The sequence below is a fragment of the Alligator sinensis genome, unplaced genomic scaffold, assembly GCF_000455745.1.
Source record: "Alligator sinensis unplaced genomic scaffold, ASM45574v1 scaffold935_1, whole genome shotgun sequence".
Taxonomy (NCBI): Eukaryota; Metazoa; Chordata; order Crocodylia; family Alligatoridae; genus Alligator; species Alligator sinensis.
In genome coordinates this window covers 103,578-112,207 of record NW_005843431.1, presented here as the reverse complement: position 1 = coordinate 112,207, position 8,630 = coordinate 103,578, and the positions used below count along the sequence as shown (strand labels likewise).

At 42.4% G+C, this 8,630-nt stretch overlaps 1 pseudogene; it reads right to left on the bottom strand.

Moving 5' to 3' along the window:
- Window positions 1–580: 580 nt before the first annotated feature.
- Window positions 581–6,726, bottom strand: LOC102385170 (annotated as a pseudogene).
- Window positions 6,727–8,630: the final 1,904 nt, after the last annotated feature.

Sequence of the window (8,630 nt, the reverse complement as noted above, 5' to 3'; positions counted from 1 at the left end):
GACTGTGAATAGTAGGCCAAGCAAGAGGTGGTGGGCAAAGGGTGGTGATCATGGTGTAGGAGAGAGTCTCCATGTAGCCATTGGTATGGTGTGTGACTAGAAAACTTCATACAGCTTGAGGGTGTATATATCTGTTGAAGATCTCCCCTCTACATAAGAGAGTTCTAGTACCCCTCTTTAAAGCAATGGGGGCATGGATACATGGTTAGGGTAGTGCCAGGAATGTGAGAAAGCATTGGGTTTTATATAGGAAGGACCCCAAACAGCCAGAGATTAGGACCGCCACTCATTTTCTGGGGAAAACCTCTTTTCCTCTGGCTAAAGAGGGGTATCAGTTTGGTCTCCTAATTTATTTCCCTCTTCCTCATCTTTAAAGATATGGAAGTCAGAAGTCATGATGGAGAGAAAAGGGTACCAAATTTATTAGGAGATGGCTTCCCTGGTTATGTAATGATGTTATCACCAATGTGAAGACAGAAGGCAAAAACATACGGGAAGATTTTTAATTGTTTTTGGATGCAGTCTCACCAAAATTCTCACATGACAAATATTCAAAAAGACTAAAAAATCTAATGTTCTTGTACTCTGCCTGCTACCATACTGTCTGTGTTTCTTAGGGCATAAGGCTATATTATTCCAAGGTGTTCTCTCTTAAGGGGAAGCACATCGGCCACAAAAGAGAATGCTGTTGGTTACGTTGTCTTTGATAAAGAAGAGGAAGGGGGATTGGCCTTAAACTCATGAGGAATCGGCATGCTTACAGGAACTGCTAAACCCCCTGTAGCACCTGTTGCTTCAGTGCCCTCTTCATTAATGTCCACATAAGACTTATGGATGACCTTGGACACAACCAGGTTAGGTTCTCCTGACATTCCTGATAAATCAGCCTTCAAATGGTCAAACAGGTCCAGCATCCCCATTGCCTTCAGAACGTTCTCAAGGTTATAGCTTTCCTCTATCTTGAATCTGGGCAGGTACACATCCACATTTTGTTTGTTCTTTTTAGCCAAGCTAGTCCATTCTTCTAATTTCGTGTAGGTAAGTGCACTTTCAAGCTGTAGGGGCAAAATCCAGAGAATTGGAAACTTATGATGAGAAGTTTGTAGAGTGTGGGTGGAGTGCAAAAACAAGAGTGCTATGGATGGGCACTATTAGCATGTTGCTGCCATGACAAGAGCTGATTTAGGAAGCCTCAACACTGCTCCCATGTCCTGGGCTGCCTACACACCCATTAAAGTTTCTCGTGCACAGGCAGTCTAGGAGTGTTGGAGCTCTGTTGTAGTAGTGTTCTAGGCATAAAGTTATCACATTCAGCATGCTTATTATTAATTATAGAAACCAATGGATCACTGGAACATAGTTTACTAATGGAGCTGATTGAAGAATAGGAGCAGGAAACTTTTCCAAACAATTTTTAATCCTTTCCAATGTCATGAAACATAATATCAGTTTTTCATTGAATGGTGAAAACTTGCTACCCAGATTGAAGGTTTCTCAAAAATTAGAAAATTAACATATTATTCCTAGATTGGTATTTAAATTTCATATTTTCAGCATTTTTGTTAAAATTTCAATTAAACTAACATTTTATCATGTGTTTGTACAGTGAAAACTAAAATAATTGTATACTAAGGACTAAGTATTGCCTTCAAAAACTTTTTTTGTGACCTTTTTTCCTTACTGCACTTGACACAGGCATCTGGCTCACTTCCTCTTGGGCTTTTATGTGGGTGTTTTTTACCTGGGCAAAATTCCAAGGACATGGAGCCCCACTAAGGTAGATGGGAATCCAATTAATTAAATTTGAGTGATCAGGTCAAGCTCCTTGTTAAATGGTGACTTAATGAAATGTGTGCTTCATGTTTCAGGAACTCAACAAAAACATGGCCTGTATAGGCTTGTTACTTATCCTGCAATAAAGGGAAAATTATGAAGGTCTATTATTGTCTGTTATCTTCTACCTGTACTGTCCAGATAACTGAAAACATTCAAAGGGATTGGTAAAACATGGCAGTGAATTCACAGATGCTTTCACATGGCCTAACAGAAATAGAGGCTTTACCTGTTCCAAGCCAGTAGAGTTATCCTTGATGTCTTTTGGCAGAAAAATGAGCATACTCAGTTCTTCTGTCTTGCCATAGGGGAGCTCAAGCATGTCTACCTGAGGTTCCTCTATGATGGCCAGGTTGTATATACCATTCTGAAACATCATCTGCACATTCTTGGTCTCATTCTGTAAGAGGAAGGACAGGTGTAAAGAGAAGTAGGAAGGATGGACATTCCCACATCCAAATTCTGTTTACCAGAAACAGACAGATCAATTGAGCCTAAGTTCTGTTTCTAACTTGGTCATTTGGGCAAGATTTAATACCAAAACTGGCAGAGCACTGTCTTGGAAATAATTCAGCATTATCTTTTCTACAGCTAGTGCCTGTTCAAGGGTAGTTGCCATGGTGCAGCTGCACCCTGTTTCTCTACACCATGCATGTACAGTTTGCTCTGAGCTTACTGCCTGGTCAGTGCTGGCTGCTGCTGCATTTGTACTGAGCTCATCAGCTGATCAGAGCAAGATCTGGAACAAGATGCTGCTTTTGCATGGCTCCAGATCCCAGGGAGTGAGTGCCTCTGCTGTTCACCCTTACCTACCTCCTCCGCCATGCTTCCTCCCCTGTTCCCTGTGAATTCAGCAGTAGTAGCAGTGGCAGTGCTGATTCCCTGGTCTCTGAGACTGCATGAAAGTGGTGGCTCCCACTTGTGTTCATCCCAATTAGCTGATGTGCTCACAGAGCTCACTACATGTGGGGAGCTGGGACAGAAAGCCAAGCTAACCAGATAGTAAGCTCAGAGCTCACTGCACATCTATAGCACAGTCAAACAGGGGCATGGTCTCAACCTACCTTGTCCTGCTCTGGGATCTACAGTACATTGACCTCCTCTTTCAATTCTTGTCAGGTAAAGATCATAACAATTACCAGAAGCTCTCCTTTCCATTCTAACGAGGGCAAAACTGTTTTGTCCCCATGAAGTTTTCCCTTACTAATCTTTTATTCCTAAAAAAAATTCTAGTTGGCCAATTCCCTGTAATCAATTAAGTCTCCTTTTTGCATATCCCACTGGAAGCCCCAGAGGAGGTCTCATTGCTGAGGAATGAATGCTGGAGTTATCTCCAATGCAATCGCTATTAGTGCTAGCAAATTCTCTTACAGTTTGGTTTGGGGCAAACTCTTACTTCAGAGGTTCACTACATGGTGAGTGCAAGCTTTCCTCTGCTTTTTGTAGAAGGAAAGTAAGAGTAGGGCTCCCTTCACCTTAGTCCTTGACTATACTGTACCTTGTTCAATCGGAAAACTGTTTCCTTAGTGTTTCCTTTCTTAAACTTCACTGTCCAATTGCCTTTGAAGTAGATAGCATAGGGCAGCATCATGACTGAGAGAGTCAGGAGGGAACAGCTCTTGGATTTTACCTTTAAAAATGTTGAATTTACATACATTAACATATTTCACACAGATAATCCACTAGAGCTGATTTGTAATAATTCAGGGGTCACTGATGGTGAAAACAATCTTGAAGAGAAAATAGATGCATTTAAAAAAATCAATTTTAAGCAATGTGACGCCTCCAAAGCTTATCTACAGATCCTCCCTGCCAAGACCAGGCCAATTGCCAAACAACAGATCTGCCCAGTGCCCACTCACTCCTGCCCCATTTGTGTGTAACCCCAACTCATTCAGATCAGTCAGAGGTGGCAGGGGTGCATGAACCCCCAATACTACTCTTAGGCTCACAGGAAATATCCTGGGAGTCGTGCTGAGGTGTGCACTATTTTCATCTCTCTAGGCCAGTGTTGCTCAACCATTACACAAAAGGGCTGTATCTGTTCCATCTGCACCTGGATTCAGTCAGAGGCAATACAGCCAAGCAATATTGATTGCTACCACCCTTCACCACCAACAAATTTCCTGACCTGTGAAGAGTCCCACTGGCTGCATACCATGGTTCTGTAGGTGGATTTGGTCTGTGGGCCAGAGGTTGAGCACCCCTCCTCTAGGTCACCTACTCTGCCTAATTGCCAGGCTTGGCTGGTGGGCAGAACAAGAGTGAGTGAACTGAATGTGTTACTCAGCAACTGTCCATGGCTCTGCTGGGAGGCAGCTTAGACATATCTAGAAAAAACCTCTTGAACCTGTATCTAACTATCCCTATCTAACTTTCTAATGTTAACACATATACAAAAATATTTTGGATTACCTGAAAACAAACCTTGTTAGGTTGACAGAAATTGGAAAAAAAATCACCATCAGGCACCCTATCCCTAACTGGATACCATATTCCTCCTAGTTTTCATACGTGTTCATCCTAAGACCCAGTGGTGTAACTGGGCAGGGGCAGGAGGCACAATAAGGGCAATAGCCCCAGGTACCAACTTAATGGGGCAAAAGAAGGCAGCTGCTGCTGGTCCCAGGCACCCAGCCACATCCCCATGCAGTTGTCCTGTACGTACCATTTGTCTGATTTTCCACCCAGGAGTTAATCTTTCCTCTGGTCTCTTCTAGAGCGCTGCTGAAGTCAACAGCTTCCAGCTCAGCGTGGTATAGTGTCTCTGTGCACCTTAAGTATTGCTGGAAAGCAGGAAAGATATATGTGTGTCACTACAATAATTGGGTCTTTAACTTCCTGTGTTTAAGATACTTCCCTATTGCACCGGAGCAAGAATGGAATAAGGGTAGAGGGTGAGACTACAACCTGAGGCTGTGCCAGTGCAAAAAACACCTTTTTACAGAGACCATTTTAAAGAAAATCTGTTTTAAATACTATTTTTCTAACCACATCTGTTCTTTCTGTGCTGCCAAATCTATTAGTAGCTCTGTTACACTTTTCAAGATGCAGGTCAGAACTATCAGAAAAAATGTGGCAAGGGTTAAACAGGACACACTCGTTATGCCCCTAAACCCATAGTTAGACATCTATCGGGATGCGGGGGGTTCCTACAGGGAGGAAACAGGGAAATAGGAATAAATATGACTATACTACAGGACATCTTTTTTGGAAAATGACCTAACTTTGTTATTTTAAATACATCCCACTATATTTCAGGATATATCAAAATTCTGCAGCATTCATTACTAGCATGGAGACTATTGCAGCTTACCTGAAGGAAGTGAAAATCCTTTGCTCCATACAGCCTGTTGGCAATGCTTAGAGAATAATCGGTGCAAGGTTGGTTGATGGTTGTTAAGAGTGCCTGGAATTGAGAGTGGACTCCTCCAGCTTTTTCACACTGCAAAAACCAAAATAATAGTTTCTTTAGCAAGATGAGCCTTTCATCTGTGAAGCTATATCTGATGTAGGATAGCTACCTCGCCACCAACTTTCCCTATGGGAGTTAGGCTTCTGCACCCCACTACTGCAGAGCAGTACTCAACACATGGGGCCTACCTGTAGCCATTGTGCCAAGATCCATTTTCCTTGCCTAAGATGTTTGGTGTCTAGAAAATGGTCTTTCTGTGTTTCTCCTGAGCAGTCAAGGGTGCAGTAAAAGGAGCTTGAGCTGTGGTTCATGTCCCAGTGAGTTATCTCCATTTCCACCCTCCAAAAATAGGACTTTATTCTTGCTGATAGTCTTGTTCATTTTCCCCTTCTCATGTTCCAGCCAAACATTGCAAATTAGCAAATGATAGGGTTTATTTGTGGGAAACTGTGCCATTTAATAAAACTAAAGGCCTTCTTCAGTGTGAATATATGGGTCATCAGCAGTCCCTTGGAGTCGAGGATGATGTCCGTCAGGCTTGGTGGGTATTAGAACTTAGAATGGCAATCTACTGTTATGTTCTCTAGAGAAGTGCTACTAGGAAGAGAGAAGGCCAACCATGCTTTACCTGTGGCATTACTTCTAAGCTGCCAGGTTTCTCACTGCTTCCAGAAGCAGAACTCAAAACTTCATTGAAGTGAAGCACCTGCAACATAAATGGTGGGTGACCACAGTTATAATTACAGTAGTTTCAAAACAGGATTTTGAGGCTGGATTGGAGGGCCCTCGGCACATTTTAGGCAGTTTACACAGGACTGATAGGGAAAACTAAGATCTCTACCACCACTGATGGTGCATTTGACCAGACAGCAGAATTTCCCAGAGAGACCTTGCAGAGGGTCAAGACCTGAGGAATTTTGATTAGCCGTTAGAAAAGAAAAGGGCACCCTAGAGGGACCTCATCAACAACCACTTAGCCAGATCCGTCAATCAACAAGCTTCCAGTGAGGATCCAGTGCCTCCAGAGCGTGGAAATGCTGAGGGCAGTGCTGCCAGGAACAGTGACTTTACTGTGCAGACATATATCAGTGAGGACCTTAAGAAAGAACTTGTGCCTCTCAGATGATGTTTCCTTTATAAGGTGTGCAGCAGATAATGGGTTAAGGCTTCAGATGGAGGCTTTTAAATCTGACAGCTACTATTCACATCCTGTGCCATGTTAGAACATTTTGGGGTCCCCCATATTTTCGACTGGACTAGTAGGAAATGATGATACTTTCCTCACTTGCAGAGTGAGGGAGATCTACCTTTTCCATTTCCTTGGCTGTATTGCCTCTGGCACCGAGGTAGACCATGGCCAGGGCAGCAGAGATGCTCAGAGGGGAGAAGAACATATTTTCATCTCTCTGTTTTTCCTTGTTCACCACTTTTAGCAGGTCAAAGCAGAATTCAGAATTGGCTTTGCTGAGAGAGGCCATGGTGAAATGATGATGCCTAGGACATGAGAATTAAAGTGCGTCTCGTGTTCATGTGCAAATTACATCTGGCCCATTGCCAGTCACCCGAATGAAAATGTATATGAATCATTTCTCAATAATTATCTAAGGCTGGCTGTATGGGCAGGTGAAGCAATCAGCATAGCTTTCTTATTGTGTATGGCATTATTTTCCTTACAGAGTTTTTTTCAGTCCTGATTCACTTCCATTTCTTGGTCTTTCTTGTTCCCAGGCTTGTGGGTACGTTGCATAGTACTAATTATAATCTGAATGTATACATGACACTATCCGGTGTCCCCAAAGCCCCACAAAATGCTTTATAACCTGAAGTGCAATTCCTGTCTCAGGAAGCTGGTATAATTTTAAATCTGGAAATAGTGATAAACGTCTTGCATTTTTAACTCAACAGCAAAGTACCTCTCTGTCAGTAACATATTCCATCGATATGCCTTAAAAATCTTTCTAAATTACATTTTAATTATAATCACAATTATTGCTATCTATCAATCTCCAAATTCCCAGGCAAAAAATCTGTCATTTCCCAGACAGGGACATAACTCTTATTCTTACCAAATGGGACCTCAGCTCATCTCTTTGCATTTGAAACAAAGCTCAAAATAATTTTTTCTTTAGGCAGACACCTCCACATGCCTGTGTTTACAAGCATTGGGAGTTGGAATTTGTAGTTTTAGAGTCACTATGCATCTTGCATCCAATCCAATAGCACTTGGCTTCCTCTTCCATCTTAAATGATGTGCCAGATGCTCTGCAGATATTTGCCAGTAGTGGAATAAGTACTAATGTAGAATCACCCTCTTTTTCCTTCTGATTAGAAACATCAGTGGCACCAAAACAGATCCAGCCACTGGTGGAAGTGATAGGGTATGCTCTTCTCACCCCTGACACTCCGGTGGGCACCCAAGGACTGTATTTGAAAGTAGCTCTGAGAGAGAGTCCCAAACTGTTGCAGTGCAGGGAAAGGGCTATACTTTCTGCCCTGGCCACCTATGGGGGTAGCAGGGGGCTGTGCCTGCTCCCAGGAGTGTCTTTGACAGGTACTGTTCCAAAACCAGCTCCCACTGTGGCAGCATTGCCAACTGTTCCCAAGTCAACTGCTGCCAATTGGATTGGCTCAGCTCCTTTGTCCATCAGTTAGGTGTCAGTAGAGCCAACCCTTTATTCATTCTCTTGTATTTGCCCCCTTCTGGGATTTGTCCCCTGCTTCTGGGGAAAAAAACTCAGAAAGAAAATACCATCTCTTACATCCTTATACATGGAGTGAGATTCTGGTGGCTCATCAAGAAGCAGATAGTTAAGTCCCCATTTAGTTAATCTTCTGCATCAACACAAAGAGCTTTTTTTATTAGGCATAAGAGTGTTCTGACTGGAGATACTTAGGCAAGTTTGTATTTCCGCTAGTATGCATGATCATTCCATTTTCCCAATGACATTTGCAATGAAAAATTGCCCACACAAATGCCTTCAGATGAGTGGAGCTGTGAATGCCTGCAGAGATACTGTCTAGTTTTAATATTTAAGACTATTCATGCACTACCTCTGGGGATAGTTATGTACTTTCATATCTCCAAGGCTTGTAATACTGTTTCCCAGAATTAACAGAAAGAGCAAATAAGTGTATTGACAAAACTCTCTTGTTAATCATCCACAAATGGTCTTCAGGCAAATGTGTTGGTTTTTTTTCAAGCAGCAGATGTGCTGTGTAATTCCCAACAAGAAACAATTTCTCGGGTCAGTAAAATAGAATGAAGACACAAGACAGTCATTGTTTGGAATGGTACAACCAGCAGCCACCTATTATTTCCTTTGGAGAATCCAAATCCAAAGTTCACTATTAATTTGCCTGAAGTCATCCCAATAGTAACTAA